The sequence below is a fragment of the Phocoena sinus genome, chromosome 7, assembly GCF_008692025.1.
Source record: "Phocoena sinus isolate mPhoSin1 chromosome 7, mPhoSin1.pri, whole genome shotgun sequence".
NCBI classification, from domain to species: domain Eukaryota; kingdom Metazoa; phylum Chordata; class Mammalia; order Artiodactyla; family Phocoenidae; genus Phocoena; species Phocoena sinus.
The window spans coordinates 57,250,179-57,268,184 of NC_045769.1; the positions used below are offsets into that span (position 1 = coordinate 57,250,179).

The following is an 18,006-nucleotide window of genomic DNA, read 5'->3' on the forward strand; positions in this document are numbered from 1 at the left end:
TTGGTCACAAATTGAGGGAGAGTTATTTGTTTATGTACCTGCCTCTCCATCTAAACTATGAGTCCTATAAAAGAAGAAAGTCTGTCTGATTCACCTCGGTATCCCCAGTGCCTGGCAAATAGGAAACATTTATTAAATGTTTATTGAATCTAAACAGTCAGTCTAAGTAAAGTCTTTGACAAAGAAATATAATGAGTTCAAAGAAATACCAGACTCTAAAGGGAGAAGGTTTTATCATCTAAAATAATAAGATCATAAAAAGAAAAGACAGGAAGGAATGGAGGGAGGGAGAGAAAGAAGGAGGGAAGAAGGGAGGAAAGGAAGGAAGGAAGGAAGGAAGGAAGGAAGGGAGGAAAGAAGGAAGGGAGGGAGGGAGGGAGGGAAGGAGGAAGGAGAATGTTAGTGCTCTAAGCTGTAGAGAAATTTTAAGTTATTTTTCAAATACACCCGTTCATGGATAGACCGTAAGGGCTTTAATATCTCTAAATCACATGATGACAAAAGAAACAATTAGGAATGCAGAAATGGTCCTCTCTAAAGTTTTCATTCTTACATATCAATCAAGGAGAATGCTAATTAGGAGGCTTCAGCAGGAGTCAATAATTCCTCATCAATATCAGAAATTTAGTTTCACTTTTCAGAGGCTGTTGGTGGCCACGCTTGCGAAATCAAGACTGTAATTCATCTCCAGACAATAACAATTATACCGATCACTAAGAAATAAGTCAACAAAGATATTTTCCTGTTTACATTCTTATCAGACTGTATCAGAACCATCTGTTTTCAAGTTTGTTGTTGCTGGGTTTTTTTTTATCCCAAGGGATAAATACTCCACATTGTTCTCAGACTATATGCATGCAAAACTGCCTCTTGCTGCACAGCTGCAATGTTCACTGAAACATTTGGGTAGGGAAAAACACATACTCTTCTGAGAAAGAAAATGAAAAGAAGTAGATGATCTCACTGAATTTACTCTATCTTCAAACGAAGGATATGTTGGGGGTCTGTCCCATCTCTAATTACCATCTCCTCATTTGAATGAGTGACTATTGATTTTGCTAAAAGTATACAATGTGGAATTTTAGACACTAAAGTAACTCCAACCTAGAAAACACAGTAAAAAACTCCACTAATACAAGAAAGATTCTACAATGTTAAAACAAATAATATGCGACCTCTATGCCGTTGTTCATTAATGCCTACCTCCTGTGATAAAAGCAATAAGTTTTCCTCCTTTGAAGACAGTTATAATTGCTCTATTGCCAAGGAAGCAAGAGTGGGAGATTTAAATCGTGGTACTGACAGAGCTGCTGCGTGGCTTTGGGCGAGCAATTAACCTTTGGTGTCTCAGTTACTTCATCTGCAAAATAGGGATAAGGGTTTTTGCACAGGTGTAATGCCTGGACTAATTAGTACAGTTATCATTATTGATGGGAAAATAACGTTGGTCACTGATTTTGCATCTTATGTTCACACCGGGCAATCATTTTTATCTCCTCTACATTGAATCATTTTTTAAGGAGTCTGTTAAAATGATAAATGATGACAATAGCCACATATTGGCGGCTGGCACGACACAGTTAAAATGGACCATGTCCATTGCACATAGGTGCAAACCCTTCATGAATTATCTTTTGATCATTTGTATTTATCACCTAGATGTTTTCTAAACTTAGACTAAACATGTAAACTATGAAAATGAGGAAACTGTTCAAGGCCCACACTGAACTGGTAAACTGCACTGCAGCAAAAGGCTTTCCAGTTTATTGGTGGGTGACATTATGACAGTACTAGAGTAGTTTAGGCTTGAGCCATACAATTTAGGGTAATCAAAGTCAAGTAAAAGTATGCACTGAAGATACTGCTTATATGACATCTAAAGCCCTCACTTCCATGTGCATATCTGCACTGCAAGAACTGCAGCTCTAATAGCCAGGGACCAGGACAGACCACGGAGGTACAGGAGATGCCAGCTTTGCCAGAGTGGGAGCATCGGCGCTGGGCACAGTAGGGCAACCTTACAGGAGAGCACAGGTGATGTCTCTCGAGTCAATGAGAGAGACAGAGGCGAGGACGACAGAAATGGGGACTCCCTGCTCATCTAGTACTCCTAAGTGCTCTTTCTGTTTCCTAAGTGAGGGTGAAATATCTGCTTTAAAAATAGTTACCTTTACGTGTCGGCAAAAATGGCAATGAACCATAGAGGGAAACATAAACGATGGAAGTGCTCCAAACGTCAGTACTCAACGCTGTAACCTCTGCATCCTTTTGTGTAGACACGTGATGTTCGCAGGTCCAAAACTTCTCCCCATGGCTTCTCATACTCGAGATTTTCTCCCAGCAGAGAATTCTCTTTTCTTGAACTGAGTTAATATCAAGCCTCAAATCTCTAATGTCTCCCAAGAAATTAGCCTCTTGACAAGTCATTCGCACTAAGGACTCTGTCCCTTTCCTCCATACTTGCCTCAAAATTACAGGCAACAACTTCCGAATGGAAACATAGCTGTTGCCGTTTTCGTATTAACCTCACCGATCATACGAAACGTAAAAATTAGCATTTCTAGCAGGATTAAAACTGCTAACGCAACTTCTTTCTGTCCTACACCATTAAACTTGATTAGAAATCCCTTCACGATTAACATTCATCTCGCTGTATCGTGCTTGAAGGTTAATAATATCCACCATATCCTGAGAGAGGGGGAGGGGAGGTATTTATTCAACGGAGGGAGGCCGCCAGGAGAGGCAACTTCCCCTTCCGTCCACTAGAGGGGGATCCGCGGGGGCCGGCCGGAGGATGGTAGAGACACCGAGACACACACAGCATCCCGCCCTGCTCGCCTGCACTTTAGCAGGTAAGATGAAGCAACATTAGTATTCATCGTTCTCTATTCTTCACCCTCGGTAGGTTTTAACTTCTCATAAAGCCCCTTCACAAATGCCGGACGGCCGTGTTAGCCTGGAGGGAAGAAAAGATCGACCTACCATCTTAAAACAATATCCAGTCTAATTCTTCTAAATCAACACTGCGTGAGATAAATACACAACCTGTAAGAACAGATCCTAAGTTTAAAACCTTCGTTTATTCTGTAGCAGCACGTGTGCGCTGCAGAAGTGGATACGGAATGAACGGGGCATGGACGTTCTAGGGAAAAGCATCTCCATTATATACAATGCATAAAGAAATGTACCTAGCCCTTAGCACACCGGCTGTTTCTGCCTATGGGACTGAGTTATCCATGAAATGCAGTAGGACATTTTGTAGTAAATATCCTACCTGACGGACTTTTTTAGACCTACCCACCTATGCAGGTTTGTATACTTAAGGAAGAAATAGACATTTTAGCAATGAAAGGCAAACCTTATATTTTTCCCTTATCAAAATACATTGTGTTCTAAGAAAGAAGGGGTAGGGAATGAGCCTGTTTTGGGTGGACTCTTTTTGGTAAAGCAAAATATAATACCTTTCTCTATCTGTAATATTGTTCACTGTAACAGACTCTTTTGCTTGTTACAGTACAGTAAATGGGGTGTTTAATTTGGGATTCAATGTAGTCTAGTGTCAAGGTGCAGCAGTTTTATTACAGAAATACAATTTTATTGGAGGCTGAAGATTTAATTTCCATCTTACGTCGAGAGCCATAATGGTGTGCCTCTATTACATTTTGCATAGCATTTGGTATGTGTAATTCCTGGTCTAATTTTAGAGTTTGAAAAGGTGGAAGAGTCACAATATGTAGATTCAGATTCTTCAACATTTCAGCCACAAATGCCATTTTAAAATGAGTAATTTTCTGTTTCTTAGTCACATATTTGAAATTATTTCTTCCCTCCCCTGATTGAATTCTGCACCGCATCCTCTCCAGTCCTTCCTAATGAGGTAAGCCACAAAATTACCCAAAGAACACCCTTGGGTTGGAGCAAATGCTTTCTTTGTTTAAATTTGTCTACTGGTTGGTCTTTTACTTAAAAGTAAGACGATCAGTTGATCCGGATAGTTTGCCTTCTATTGTGCTTCATATCTGTCAGGGTCACATGTTAATGTTTGTTCTCATGGATGCATTTGGAATCAAATAATTTGTAAATGTATTGGGAGGATCGAATTTGAAAGGAATAAATGATGATAGCTAGAAAGCTATATCAACATTGAAATCCAAATTTGGGGAATTGTGTCATTATCCTTCCTTCAAATATATTTATTAACAGAAACACACACACACACACACACACACACACACACACACACACACACATACACAGAGTAGATGCTGCTCTTCCATTTGTTTGCTCTTTACAGCATTAATTCTCCTCATCAACAGTTCATACCTTCTCTTTACCACCAGGTGGAGCCATTTGTTTATGGACATCTGTCCTTTTCCTTTTTCTCCAAGATGCTACCAGATAAATAGCTCCGGAGTTAACATATTGTGGCAAGCATGAAAATTTAACACCCACAGATAAAAAATAAAGCTTTCTCAGTCATTGGTATAACAAACCTTGCCGTAAGAGTCCTCTTGCTATTAGATTTAATAGATTTACGTACTTTCCTATTTACAATTTCTGCACACCAAACAGAGAAAATAATATTGTTGTGTGTGCCATAAACAGTGTTGCTGCAGGTCTATTTTATGTAGCACCATCGTTTTTATAAACTCAAATGTTTGGAAACTTCAGTCAAATGGCAAAAAAAATACTCTATGCTGTGAGCCTCTGTTTTCTTCAGTCTTAAAAATATACACCGCATAGAGAAGAAAATGTTTTCCTTCAGACAAAAGAGAGTGGTGATTCAGCCGTAGGCAGCTAGGGGCAATGTCAGATTCTTCTCTCGGTCAAATTTATCTCTCTTCGATTTGAGGTCCAGTGAAAGGTAAATCAAAATCTATCTTACCTTTGGTTCTATTTAGGAGCTAGTTCAAAATGAATACTAGTAGCAAAGTTCAATTATTACATTGTTCAATTATTTTAATATTTTTATTTTAAGAAATTAATCAAAGAGCGTCTCATGAACAAAAGGCAGTAAGATAAGAAAAATTTAGAAGCCTGATTTGCATGTGCAAATAACCGTGGAATGAGCTCACCTAAGCTCACTTGCCAATGACCTCAACCTTGATCTGGAAAGATCATTTATTCACAAGTAAAACATTCACATTCTCTATGCTAACACTGTCTTGGATCTTTCCTTAAGGTAGATTACGAACTGTGACGTTGGACAGTCTATTCATAACATCTGCATTTACCAACATCGTGGAGTTAGGTGTTTAACTGAAATATCATTTCTGTTGCATTCTTTATTTTAATCAGGATTTACTCTCTCTGTATCATATGTAACTAAAATTTTCCTTGAGCATCTGCAAAGCAGTGAGTGGAGGAAGATCTGTGTGTAGGCTTTATTGAATCCGTCCCTGGGCCTGAGAAATCTGGCTTTTCTCTCCTATGTGAACTGGTTCTGGGAGCCGAGAGGGGAGGCTGTCTGCAAAGAAGCCCTCATACAACAAAATGCTGGAACAACCATTTTGCTGTTCGCTCTCACACAATGAAATGGTGGCACAGAAAACAGTTAACACGTGCCCACGAGAGTCGTCTTTGAAAGTATTCTACTCTCTGATCCAAATATCTAGCTGCTTTTTAAAATGTTGCTACTAAGGGGCTAAAGATCTTCATTTTCTTTAAGTGTGTAAAACTTGTGCGTGTGTGTGTGTGTGTGTGTGTAAAATGCTGAAAGCATCGGCTGTGTACATTCAACTGAAGGATGGAAAGAACTCGTCAAAAATGCACACTTATTTAGCAAACCTGAATAAAAGCCCAGATCCTGAGAACTGCTTCTAACAGCTCATAAAAGCTGTACGGTGAATTTGGCCCTGACGCCTCCTTTCGTTTTAGCATTCACGGCGTGCAACTGAGAGTGAGGAAATTTAAGAGAGTTGGGGGTTTTTTCCCTTCTTTTTTTAAAAAAAAGTCCTGTAAAAATTAAAAGCAGGCCCACATTTGACTCACCTGGGAGACCCCACGCTCGCATTTTTTTATGGGAGGAAGAAAACAGAACAAAACAAGGATCCAGAATGCCTTCCTCTTTCACTTCTGTTCTTATTTTTAATCATTAAAAATGCTTCCTTGGCTGCGTTAAAGTGTGGAAATTCTCATTTTTCTGCAGTGTTTCAGACTCACATAGACTCCTTGGGGACGCGGTGAGGAGCTAACCAACTGCACATGGGAAATGAGGATTTTCATGGTTAGAAAAACTGCAGTGTTTGGTAATTTTCCACATGGAGTCAAAGTCACGAGTGACTTTTTTCTTTCAAACATAATGACTTGAGCACTTGGTGTAGAGTTGTAGGTTAGAATTTATTTGAACGCATCAAATTGTCTTACAGAATTTAACTTGACTTCTTTTTAAAAATATTTCCACTATTTTCAAGTGCATAATAGGTAGATTAAAATGGGACACCCTCTCTCTCCATAACCCCCCTCCTCCCTCCACAGAGAGAATTATAAAAAGCTACTGTCTATAAATAAACTATAGCCCTGGAGGACCCACCAACAGGTTATGTAATATGTGACATAGACCACCAGGGGCTGAACTGAAACCACTAATACTTTTTTCATAGGATCATTAGCTAGAGTGAAACAAGGTGCCCAAGTGAAAGGATGAGGAAGCTGACCCCACTCGTTATATTTGTGTGCCTTTAATTATTTTTTGCATTGAAATTAAACACAAATATTCAGTTGTATCATTTAAACATATTGTCACCCAAATACAGCAGACTACTTTTCATATTTTTAATGATTCGTAATGTAGTATGTTGTGATTAATATTTACAGTTGGTTTTCAATAAATACTAAAACTCTTGTGAAAAATGCAATTTAAATTTAAGGCTAAGGAGAGGTTATTAGTTAAATTTTTTTTCCCTGCTGTACTTTATGAGATAAAATCAATTGATTTGCTTTGAAATTTAGATCTTAAATTAAAATCTTCCTCCAACCAAGATGAGTAGGTCTGGGGCTCATGGAACCAGCTTGCATGTATTCTTGACCTTGTGCTGACAGTCACCAGGAAGTGTATGTTCCTTTTATAATAGCTGCTTTACAATTTTGGAGACATTGCTAGACTTTTACATGCACTAATGTTAGTTGCCCCATGTACCTTACATAAAGCCAATTCAATAAATTTAGGATTGTGGTTGAGAAATAAATGTCATGTCAGTAACCCTCAACCAGATATCAGAAGAAAGGGTATGTGATTGTCTAGTTCAAAAATTAAGTTTCATGTTTTTAATTGGTGTCATAGCCTGTCCTAAGTCTATAGCGCTTAAATTAAAGGCAAACACATTAACCTGGAAAGGAAACATAATAACAACTCCTTTCATCCCCTGGCTCAAATGCTTTTATGCTCAACCCTAATTTTTGTAAAAAACATTTTCAGGCAAAGACAACAGGAAACAGTAAACATGGCAACACCATGAAAATAATTTTCTGATGCACTATTTCTCTCCACGTCCAAAGAGTGAGTTGTACAGGGTGCAGAGGAAACCGCTGTATCATTAAACCCAATGCCGACGAAAACAGCCACCCTTCCAGCAAAATGGATACCCCTCCTCATTTCATAAATCTTGTTTCCAACTAGACTAAAGCCAGGAATTGACTCTCTATCACATCAATGGCCTGAAACTGGTGTATCACTAGTACGTTCAAAGGGAATCAGGAGTAACCAGCAACAACTTCAGGGGCAGGGATGCAATTATAACTGACAGCCAGATGTCTGGCCAGGCTGCTGTAATACCCATCAAGGCTGCAAATGGTCTTGGGTCCTCTTCATCCAAACAGGGAATGATATATGGATAAACACCAATACCACAAATCATCAACACAAACCAAAACGATGCTGTGTCTCATCAAGATTTCAGATATCAAGAGTTGGCCAACTTCTCCCCATCTTCCCCTCTCCCCCCATTCCCGCCCCCTTTCCCAAACAAAAAGCTTGTTAGTGGTTGAGGGCCCCATGGGAAATGTTTTTACACCCAGTGCCAAATGCTAATCCTTCACTGAAGCCTTTAGTGTATTTAAATGTTTCAGTTATGGGGCCAAAAGGGATTCCAATAGAAATTACTTAGGGAATATGGAGATTTAATAATTTGGCTAATAATTTGGTTAATTTGGCTAAGGATTACCTTAAAAGAGCACATTACAATTCAAAGAGAATAGGAATTTATTTTAATTATCATTTAAGCAATAACCAGCATAAATTTTTGTTCCTTAAATTTATGTTTGGGATGGGAGAGAGGGGATATAAGTAAATTCTCTTAGTAGATTATATAACATTTCTTAACCTATCTAGATACAAATATTTCTTCATTTTCACAGATTCCATATTGTATTGTCTTGAAATACTTTTTTTTTAGAGCTAGATTTGACATGCATTTGTGATTCATAAACTGCTACAGATGTCAAGCCATTCTAATCTGAATATGGATAAAGGATTCTGGGGAAAACTCAGTAAAATTGTCTTATTTTGTAAAACCGGTTTGAATTTTTAATTAAATTAATTAATTGAATTAAATTCGTGGTATTAAGTTATTTGCAAAAATAATAGAACCATATTCAGCATATTTATTATTTTAGTGAGTATCGGTGGATTTTTCAGTGCCATGAATGGTTTTGCAGTTTTCATAGCATCTCTTAGAGTAAATGAAAGTTATGTCTTTTCAAGCAAACTCCTCTTTCATGAAATTTTTACAAGCGTGTTTAGACTTAATATTTCAAATACATTTCCCTTTTGTGATGTTCTTCTCTAGGGCTCCTGGGTCCAAACCCATTTTGAGGTCTAAGCTTTCTCAATAAAAATGTCAAAGCCAGAGGTCTTTCAAAGTAGCTGCTGAGAACACCGAGGCCCTTTCTGCACTGCCAGTCTGACAGGGTCCTGGTTCTCCATCCCAGACAGGCTTCACGTGGACACACACAGCAGCTCTCCAAACAGAGAAGCATCTCGTGCTATTGCCTTTCCGCGAAACATATAAAAAGAGCATTAGCAGCCTTGAAGTCTATTTTTCTGATGAGGTACAAAGCCAGGCTGGAAAAGAATTGTGAATACCAAGAAGGCTGGAACTGTGTTTTGTCATATCGATAGCCCCAGTTCCAATACATAGTGGGCATTTGATAACTGTTTGATCATTTATTGAACAAACATTCTTTCAGTGGTTATGCTATACCAGACATGGGCTGTTTTGGAGATAAAGTAGTCGAGAAGACAGACAAGGTACCTACATTTTGGAATCTATACTCTGTGTGAAAACATTTGTTAAAAAGCGGGGTGGATGGATGGATGGTTGGATGGGTGGGCAAACGAGTCTAAAAGAAAAATGTTTCTCAGATACAGGTCTGATATTCCTTTAGGATGAGACCCTTGGGCTGAGCTCATTGCAAAGAAATGTAAAGCCAGATTCCCAGGTAAGATGGCTCAAGACAAACCCAGTGGCAGTAAATGGCTTCAGCATCAGCCTGAAAATAGGTGTTACCATGGCAATCTGAGTTTCAGGTGATGGTGCAGCTAAAGTTAAGTGAGGTTGCCAGGATCTTAGAGCCTGTTCAAGATGACTATTAGACTGGTGTTCTTGGTAGGATCTGAAGAAGTGCTTCTGGTAATAGAGGAAAATACAGGCCTAATATTAAAAAAAAAAATTTTTTTTACCTTCAAAGTATGACTAAAAGACTAAAGGGTGGGATATCTCTGTTTGACTCTATTATTAAGAAGAGACCTCTTGTTTCCAGGTGTTAGTGTAATACCCCTCTGGAAGATATGTCTTGCTGGTCTCAAACTATCTTTCACTCTGGCAGATTTCTTGATCTCCTTGCTGTCTTTTTCAAAAAATCCTATTCCCATTTGCCTTGTATTCAGTTGCTTAGGAGTGCCATTCTACACCTTGTCTATATTCATGATGTAAAAAAAAGAACAGGAAGACTCAATGAAGGGGCTGGAGATGGTCAAGCCTGCTCTTTCCCAAGCAGCTGACTGAGTGCTTTGGGGCTGGAAGACGCATTGAGCTGGAAGCTGTGTCACAAGAGCTTCAGGTAAGGCTGGTTGGAACACTGAGTCAATCTAGCCAGGCCACTGCAGGGCTGGGGACAGGACGTCAGAGAAGAAAATCATGCCAACCTGGATGTTTTCCATAAAAGAACAAGTTAACTGAATTTTCCATTTCCAGCTGGTTGCTTTGCAGTATAATGAATAGGAATTTCTGAATGACTGAGTTGAAGGCCTAGGACCTGACCCCACAGAAACCCCTGTACCAAGTTACTCCTGTTTATCAACACTACTTACCAACCACCACCACCACCCTTCGCAAAAAAAGAGTCCTCACTGGATGTGATGTGATTCATTTCATACATTCACTCAACAAACATGTACTAAGAAGCTCTTCAGTGTCATTTGTTGAATAGATCTAGATAAGCAAGTTGGTAGGGGGAAAAAAGGCTGCCGAAGGAGGTGTAAGGGTTAAAATGATTGAAATTGTAGCATTATGAATATAACCTTCAGCCTTGAGAGAGTCCAAAAGCTAAAGGAAGCAAGGCTGCTTTTCTCTAATGCCAGGGGCTAGGAAGGAGTGTTTTTGGTAACTCAGCTGATGAAGATGATGAGCTGATGATAGTGACAGCAGGGGCGACCACCCATAAGGTGATTGCTGGCACTGCCCTCAATTCCTTATATTCAGTTTGTTATTTAATTGCCATGCAAACCTGTTAAATAGGACTCGTTATTCCCATTTTACAGATGAAGAAACTGAGGCTTCAAGAGGTTAAGTAACACCTAGTAAATGGTAGAATTTACTACCATTCCAACTTCAGTCATCTGCCCCCAAAGCCCACAGGACTAGATGGCCTCTCTCCCATGGTCTAATTGCTTATATTTGAGCCCATTATATTTTCAAGTCAAAATCTAGGTGATTTTCACTCACACATGTGAGAGTTGGGTGAATATTTTTGAAACCAGGTCTGGAATCCCATTAAGATGGTTTTTTAAATGCATATTTAAATGCAACACTCACAAGTGCAGTCCAAACGTTAGTTAATATTTGACGAGATCCAAATCTCATCCTTCATGTTCTCTTTTACATCAGACCTCTTCAAGAGGTGCTACAGAAGTCATGTTTCAGATCCAAAAGGTGTTGCTCTTGAGGGCATTATGCTGTGTGAAATAAGTCAGAGAAAGACGATAACTGTATGATCTCACTTATATGTGGAATCTAAAAAATAGCAAACTCATGGACACAGAGATCAGATTTGTGGCTACCAGAGGCAGGAGGTGGTAGGTGGGGAATTAGGTGAAGGTGGTCAAAAGGTACAAATCTGCAGTTCTAAGATCCATAAATTCTAGGGATGTAATGTGCAGCATGGTGACTATACTTAACAATGCTGTATTGTATATTGGAAAGTAGCTAAGAACGTAGATCTTAAAAGTTCTTATCACAAGGGAAACAAACTGGAACTACATGAGGTGATGAATGTTAACAAATCTTACTGTGGTAATTGTTTTGCAATATGCAAATTTTGCAAACATGCAATTTGCATTATATTGTATATCTTAAACTCAGACAATGTTATATATCCATTCTACCTCAATAAAACCAGGGCTCGGGGGAGGTTGCCCTTTCCTCCCTGGACAGTACAGTATTGCCCGAAAGCTGCCGCTGTGGCAGTCCCGGAGCCCACATACATGATGCTTAGCAGGAATGTCCTCAGAGGTCGGGCCGCCGGCAGGGAGGGAGGGAGAATGGAGGAGGAAAGGCAAAGTTAGAGAAGCACAGGGCGAAGGAGAGAGAGAAACCTGCTCTCCTGCCTTCCTTTCCAATCCCCGGAGCAGCACCATGGTCACCTCATAAACAGCCATTTGTCATCACCTCCCAGCTGGCTTCCCCCAACACAAGCCAGCCGTGTCCCAAACCCCTCAGCAGAGAACTGCTCCCAGAAAGGAGCAAATGAGGTGTGATGAGGCAGAAGACCCAGAAGTCTTGGCTTGTCCTCTGAAACATCTGAGCTCAGGCAAGCCATGAGCCTCTCTGGGCCCCTCTCAGTTTCCTCCTCTGTGAAATGAAATAACGATCAGGTGCATTTCCCCAAATACCAAACAGCTAATGAGGTCATGTATTTTCAATAGCTTCACTGAGTTACTGGCATGTAATAAACTGCACGTATTTGAAAAATAATGCATTTGAAAGAGCACTTGTAAACCACAAAACTCTCATCTCTACCAGGCTCAGAATCTCCCAGTAGGGTCCTAATTTTTTAAGCCATTCTCTGTTGAGTTTTGAAGAGCCTTTGTAAGTGGGCTGCCCCTTCCCTGGCCAACCTCATTTCTCACCACTTCCTGGTGCAGACACTCTGATACAGTAAGACCAGCCTTCTGCATTAACATTCTTTCAAGGGGCTTTTCCCTGGAACACCAACAGTGAGCCCCAGGCTCCCACCACTCATGTCCCAGCCCCTTCGTTCTCCTGCACACAGTCAGCGCTTGAACACTGAGGCCGTACCCTCTGCCAAGCACTGTCCTAAGTGCTGCGGGATGCTTCTGCGAGCAAGAAAGACCAGGTTCACTGGCCTCCGCAGCTCCCACCCCCGAGAGAGCTCTCCGAGGTCAACCTGCTGTTCTCCTGCCAGAGCCATCCTTCCCGAACCAAGTCTCCCAGCTCCAGTTCCCTCTCCTAGAAAATCTCTTTCTATTCCTGTTAACTAATATCCTATCCCTCTTTTTTCCTATAGCACTTGTAGGCTGTTTTGTGTAATTTTATGTTGCAAAATTCTCACAGGTGTAAGCACCGTACAGGGATCTACTTTTGCCATATCTTCATAACCCAAAGTAGACATATGAAACGCTTACTGATTTCAACAGAGTCCATCAGAAAGGGAGGGCGTGTGTGAGAAACTTTCTGAGGGAACAGAACCCATCATTGCCCCTCCGTGTCACCTGCACGGTGGGCTGGTAGATCCTATTGGGAGGGTGGCACTAGCGAGGACAGACTGATTCACGGCTTGTCCAAAGCCAACGCCAGGGGAAGCCATGCTCAAGGACACCTTCCTGCCTCCTGAGAAAGAAAGACTAATGTCTCCTAGCAACCAGATTCCAGCAGCTTTCTGTCCTCACAGCCTGCCGAGGCTCACTCCTTTGTTGCCTTGGGTTTTGCATTTTGGCATTGCTGATCATTGCATTCATTCTCAATTCCGAAACTTTAGGAATAAGGTCTGATCTGCAGGCTAGCTGACTAGGTTAGAGCTGAGAACCATTTCGTTCATAGCACGCTTTCAGCAATCACATAATTTTCAGGGAGCAGAATGTTTGCTCTTAGCTTAAAAAGGGTGGATACGTTTTTTCAAGATTTTATTTATATCAGAGCAGTTGGTTTGAAAGATACATAAGAAGGAAAAAGTATACTTCTTTCCATCAAATAATCAAAAAGTACTCAAACCTTTTCAAAACAGATGCACTATCATTCGGTTATAGCAATAAACTTTAACATGGCAAATTCACAGATGCAGAAAGGCAAGTCAAATTTGAAGAAAATGACTCAAGATCCTTAAAAGTTCTGATGGCTTAAAATTATATCTGCCAAATGGCTCGAGTATCATCAATTCTCTCTTTCCAGAGATTTCCAACTTCAGTTCTATTGTCCACAGTGCTACATTTTTATGTTAGTGAGGTTAAATTCAGCAGATGATGTGGCTTTTTTAGTTTTCCCTTGTTCTTATCAAATATTCAGCAAGACACAATACGGTACTCATCTATTTTTTTTAAAAATGTGTTCAGACTTCATAGTGAAGTGTTCAAAACCAACTCTAAATAGAGCCTTAATTCCCAAAACTCTATACATGCGAGTTAAGATTCTGATTACTTTTCTCTTTCAAAAAGGAGAAGCCCGAGTTAGAAAGGTGAGTTGAGTGCTCAGGACTGCTCAACCCAGAACTCCTGCCTGCACCGTCAGTGCTTGGTCTTGAGTACCCAGCAGTGAATCCGGGCTTATGAGCCTGCAGCCTCTCTGTTCATGCACGGAGGGAGCTTGGGCTCTGCAGAGTCATGAGCCCCTTGGAGAAACTCATTTCCTCCCACCTTCCCTCCCCTTCTCCCAGCAATAAAGTCACGAGTCAAAGATGAATTCTAGGGCTTCCCTGGTGGCGCAGTGGTTGCGAGTCCGCCTGCCGATGCAGGGGACGCGGGTTCGTGCCCCGGTCGGGGAGGATCCCACGTGCCGCGGAGCGGCTGGGCCCGTGAGCCATGGCCGCTGAGCCTGCGCGTCCGGAGCCTGTGCTCCGCAACGGGAGAAGCCACAACAGTGAGAGGCCCGCGTACAGCATAAAAAAAAAAAAAAAAAAAAAAAAAAAAAGATGAATTCTAACCATTCTGGTGGTGGTGGAATCTCACCAACCCAAGATTGAGCCATTTCTTCTCAAGAAAAGTAGAGGGTTTAACCAGGCAGCTGCTATCAGCTTTCATCTTTTCATCATCCACTTTTGAAATCTAGCTTTGGATGTATTTTTACTAAGGGGTTGTTAAATGTTCCCTAGAACATCTCTCTCTCATGAGCTCTTTGATGACCTCTTTTGGGGTTCTACACACATGTGTTTCAAGGGTGCAGAATTAGCCATGTGGTTAAAGCAGAACACTCCTGCACTCCCCTTTGCTTGCCATTAAGTAACCTTGTATGTGGATCAAGGCTTTCCTTATTGTCTCGGTTTGTTCTTTATTCCCTGAAATGGTCAGGACACCTGTCAGCTGTCTCGGGAGAATGAATATCTTTAAAGCCCGTAAAGAACTTTTGATGAAAAGGAAAAAGTGCTCTGCCACCCACTTGTCTGAGCTCTGCTATTTTAGTCTTTAATTGCCCACCATGCAACTCCATTCACCTGTTGTTTTAATACTTCAGGTAAATTCAGCTTAATCATATTTTTCCAAAGGGGAAAAAAAGTAACCCTGACTTCTCCTCTGGCTCTTTTCAAACATCTGCTTGTAGCTGTGGAAGGAACTGAGGTAGGCAAGGCCCTGGGAAGCAGGCCTGTGTCTCACTCCCCTGAGCCCCGCAGGCATTCAAATCACTGCATAAGACACAGAGGATTCAAGACTAACGGGCCTGGGTCCCAGCCTTCATCATTTCCATTTTCATGACGGTTTACACAATAATCATAAATGACCAAACTGATTAGGGGTTCTATAAAACCAAACAGACTGGGAGGCAGTGTAGAACAGTGGTTGACTAACTGCGTAAATTTTACATTCCCACAGACCTGGGTTAAGCTTCCAGATCTGTCATTTACTAGCTGTGTGACCTTGGGAAAGTCACTCCACTTCTCGGAGCTTCCTATTTCTTACCTGTAGAACAGGGATTATGATAACTACCTATATGAAGGTCAGTGTGAGGATGAAGTGAAATCATGTATCAAAGAGTTTACCACAGTGCCCGTAAGTACTGTTTATTGAATAACAGATGATAATACAGGGTGCTTTGATATGTGTTCCTATATTAGATTATCTTATCAATTATCTGTTACTTCTATACAAAGCACTGTGCTAAGTATGGGGACCCCTCCCAAAATTTGAACTCCCTCTTTCCTCAGAAACTTTATACCCCAATTGCTAATCAAGAGGCAATATAGAAACCCACAGAAAAAGGAAAAGCACAGTTGAACACACTTTTTTCCTGAGTGCTGTCCATTCTCAGTAGAGTCAAGTGCAGACATGAGGCTGACACTGCCTTAGTTACTGCCCCCCTGGGTCACACCTGCGCAACCAGGGCAGTCAATGAAATAACAGTCAACACTCATTCAACAAATATTCATTGACGTCTACTACATGCCAGGCGTGTGCTAGGTGATGGATACATCAGTCTTCCCGGGGCTTAAGTAGCATTCGGGGGTTGTTTTAAGCATTTCACATAAACTAACTCTTTTAACCCTTCAACAAAGCTAGGAAGGAGGTACTAGCATTAGCTCCATTTTACAGATGAAGAAACTAAGCACAGGGAGGTTAAATAACTTGTCCAAGGCCACACAGGGAATATGCAGCAGAATGAAATCAGACCCAAGCAAAGTGGTTCTAGGGTCTTTCCTCTTGACCCCACGCCTTTCTGCTTTCTGACAGCATTTGGTCACATGAGGGGACCATTTCACGCCTCTGGCTTGGTTCCTTTACTCCTCTTTTCAAAGATGGACTCCCTAGGTGATAGGATTGAGGCTTTACTCTTTCCTTTCAGCTCTGAATACTTTAAAAGGGGCTGTACAATCCCTGTGGACACTAGTTAGGCCCTCCATTGACCAAGCCGTGCGTCATCAGTTATCATATTTAAGGCAATCTCCCGCTCTTTTGAAAAAGAATTACAAACACACTTTGATGCATTAAAAATACCTACTTTAGCAGAGGTTTACTTCATAATCTAATAAAACAGGTTTCTAACTTGAAGGCTTTTACAGCCTTTGAAGTATTATTTAAATTGTCCTAGACAGAAATTACTTATAAAATCAAATTGTCACTTTATAGCAGAATTAAAATTAATATGCTCCTCTTGATTCCTGCACTTGGGCATAAATGCCCTTGAGTACAATGCTCTGAAATTTGGAATGCTAAAATCTGAACCCTTTTCTCTGTCCAGTCTGTGTCTCTTGCAGTAAAAGGCAAAGAATACCAATCATCAATAACAACCAGGATGAAGGAAGAGTGTTTACTTCCAGCCTAAGGTCACTTTCTTTCCGAGTTCTTCAGCTACGTTAGAGAAATCATTTGAACAAGAGAAAAAAGGAAAAACTGCCTCATATTTGCAAATGGGCCCAAATAGTCTCAGGACATAAATTTTTCTTAACGGTTGGGTGTTAGCCTTCAGATGCTCTTTTTAGAACCTAGACCATCCTGTGCACACAGTAGGCTATTAGACCAGGCACTAAGTTTTGCCCATGGTTAGCAAATGACATACAAAGAACAAAATTGCTCCCTTGAAGTTGAAATCAAAGAGCCTTCGTGAGTAGCCTTATACACATTGGAACCCAAGAGTACACACATGGGTGTGATAGAGGCAATCCAGAGAGAGGGGCACACTTCCCAGGGGTTGTTTTAAACAATGACAGACTCCAAAATCCAAACGTGACGTGTTGGAACATGAAACACACACGTACACACACACTTGTGAAAAATACTGCCAAAGTCCCTCAAAGCCAAAGTTTAGAAGAACACGTGCTCTGGAGACATCAACAGTAATTTCAGAATCACTCCATGTATGATTCCCTTCATCTCTTTGATCACTTTGGCACACCACTTAGCAAATAACGGAGAAAGAGAAATATGAAGCTGGAGACAGAATATGTAATTATAATGCAAAGCCACCCACCTTGCTTTTGGGGTCAGGAAGTACAATGGCCTTCTTTTGCAGCAAGAATGAATTTAACACCAGTGTGTTAAATGAACACATATATATTTAAAAGAAAAGAAAATGGTTCTTTAAAAAAAAAAAGAAGTTGCAGTATTGTCCTCAGAGCAAGTCTTACCCCAAAAATCAACATAAAATAAAAGCAGCATACCGTGGTTCTTTGGTACAAGGCAGAGCAGAGTCCTCAAGGCACTATTCCCCTGTTTTGCGAAACAAAACAAAAAGCGACAGTAAAAGGTGCTGTTTGGCAGAAGGGGGAGTTCCTTCAAACACCTCGAGCCCACCTGGGGCTCTCCCCGTGCCTTCTCTCGTTGTGGGCTAGAGAAGTCGCACCGCTCAACACCAATGTCACCATCGGCTGCTTAAATGCCACAAAAGTACACTTAGAAATGAGAAGAAAGTGACACGGATATGCTGAGCCAGCCCCACTGCCACTAGAACAGCCTTAAATGCCCACACAAGGAGAATAAAAAGAAAAGCACATTTTGCAATAGAATAAATTCTTTTTTTAAAAAAATTGAGACCCCGGAAAGTCACATGACCCTGCATGTAGCCTCTTAGGCAAACAACCAAAATGGTAAAGACAGACGCGGGGGCTGCCTCCTTCCTCCCGCCGCCT

General features: G+C 40.9%; 1 long non-coding RNA gene across 1 annotated transcript; it reads right to left on the minus strand.

The window, feature by feature from the left end:
* Nucleotides 1-845: 845 nt before the first annotated feature.
* LOC116756444 lies at nucleotides 846-17,431 on the minus strand. Its single transcript, XR_004350642.1, has 3 exons — nucleotides 17,349-17,431; nucleotides 1,304-1,360; nucleotides 846-1,104 (listed from the first exon to the last, which is right to left on the minus strand). It is a non-coding gene; the product is annotated as an uncharacterized LOC116756444 (long non-coding RNA).
* Between the last annotated feature and the right edge of the window lie 575 nt (nucleotides 17,432-18,006).